Source organism: Pan paniscus, chromosome 9 (genome assembly GCF_029289425.2).
Source record: "Pan paniscus chromosome 9, NHGRI_mPanPan1-v2.0_pri, whole genome shotgun sequence".
NCBI classification, from domain to species: Eukaryota; Metazoa; Chordata; class Mammalia; order Primates; family Hominidae; genus Pan; species Pan paniscus.
The window spans coordinates 109,755,504-109,757,500 of NC_073258.2; the positions used below are offsets into that span (position 1 = coordinate 109,755,504).

At 39.0% G+C, this 1,997-nt stretch overlaps 1 non-coding gene across 1 annotated transcript; it reads left to right on the plus strand.

The window, feature by feature from the left end:
* Positions 1-1,090: 1,090 nt before the first annotated feature.
* On the plus strand, positions 1,091-1,193 carry LOC112441220 (U6 spliceosomal RNA). The gene has a single exon (XR_003029168.1). It is a non-coding gene; the product is annotated as a U6 spliceosomal RNA (small nuclear RNA).
* Positions 1,194-1,997: the final 804 nt, after the last annotated feature.

Consider the following 1,997-nt stretch of genomic DNA (forward strand, 5'->3'; position numbering starts at 1 on the left):
AAAATAAATTTTCCTCTTGACCAAACTCTCTTGATTTTGCACTGGCATTTTATAGCATTGTACAAATTATGCAAGACTTAAATCACACCTAATTTCCATCTCTGCCAGCAGGGATTGCTACCCAGAATGGAAATGGGAGAGACTCAAAAGAAACCAGAGGAGAATCAACCATTTGAAAGGAGAATCAAGTAATTGCAGTTGACCATTTTCTGTTAGGAAAGTCTAGGAACTCAGGCTATCAGTTCCTAACCCACCCACAGCCTAGTGAGTAATTTATAAAGCCTTCTTCTGATTGGGTTGTTGCAGTAATAATACTGTGTGCATCTATCTGACAGAAACAGCTCTCTAGTTCTTTGAAAGGGTTCATAGAAATTGAGAATGGTTATGCCTATGGAGGAGGCTTGGGCAAGGAAGGCCACAGCAAAGATCTTGCAAAGCCACCTCTTTCAATGGAGGGAGTTGATGATTTGATTGCAGAGACTGTCCTAATGATCTGGGTTTTTGTATTCCTTTATTTAAACAATTTCCAACTTGTTTTTATTCTCCAATAATTCTGAGCCAGATTTTTCCTCCTTTACTTTAATTTGCAGAAAGCTCAAGAGATGTAAAATAATTTTAAATATTGATTTGAGTCAAATATAATTAGATGTTAAGTCTTGTAGAGCAAATTTTAAATAATCTGAAATATAACCTGTGCATCCCCAGTTCTAGCAATCCAAAGCCCATATTTAAGTGTTGGTGAGTACATTCATAAATTTCTCAAAATTCCTGGTGTGCCAATGGCACCCTTGTTTCCATGCTGACATAAATGTCATTTAAATGGGATTTAGGGGCTGTTTAAAAATTAAATGCACCTACTTCATATACCATTTAGTAATACTGTATTCAGATCCTGTGTCTTCACCTATGTTGTCTCTTCTCTCTGGATTGTTTTTTTCCTTCACCTTTAGAAGCTTTTTCTAATTCACCATCAACCCCCCTCCCCACAACTTATAGTAAACTTTTCCCATACCTGGGCTACTCATGTTTCTTTAACATTGTTGCACTTCAGTTTACTTGGCCTGTCCACATAAGACCGTGAGTTCTTTGCTTGCTTTGTTAGCACATACACTAAAATTGGAATGCTGCAGAGAAGATTACCATGGCCTCTGTGCAAGGATGCCACACAAATTTGTGAAACATTCCATATTTTTTAAAAAGAAGGGAAGTCCAATGGAAGAGAATAGAGAACTCTAAAATACGACAACACACCTACAACCATTTGATCTTTGACAAATCTGACAAAAACAAGCAACAAAGAAAGGATTCCCTACTTAACAAATGGTGCTGGGAGAACTGGGGAGCCATATGCAGAAAATTGAAACTGGACCCCTTCCTTACACCATATACAAAAATCAACTCAAGTTGGATTAAAGACTTAAATGTAAAATCCAAGACTATAAAAACCCTAGAAGAAAATCTAGGCAATACCATAAAGAACATAGGCACAGGCAAAGATTTCATGACAAAGATGCCAAAGGCAATTGCAACAAAAGCAAAAATTGACAAATGGGATGTAATTAAATAAAGCTTCCGCACAGCAAAAGAAACGATCATCAGAGTGAACAGATAACCCATGGAATAGGAGAAAATTTTTGTAATCTATCCATCTGACAAAAGTTTAATATCCAGCATCTACAATAAACTTAAACAAATTTACAAGAAAAAAACAACCCCCTTAAAAAGTGGGCAAAGGGGGCCAGGTGCAGTGGCTCAAGCCTGCAATCCCAGCACTTTGGAAGGCCGGGCAGGTGGATCATCTGAGGTCAGGAGTTCAAGACCAGCCTGGCTAACACGATGAAACCCTGTTTCTACTAAACATGCAAAAAATTAGCCGGGCGTGGTGGTGCATGCCTGTAATCCCAGCTACTTGGGAGGCTGAGGCAGGAGAATCTCTTGAACCCGGGAGGCAGAGGTTGCAGTGAGCCAAGATTGCACCATTGCATTCTGGCTTGGGC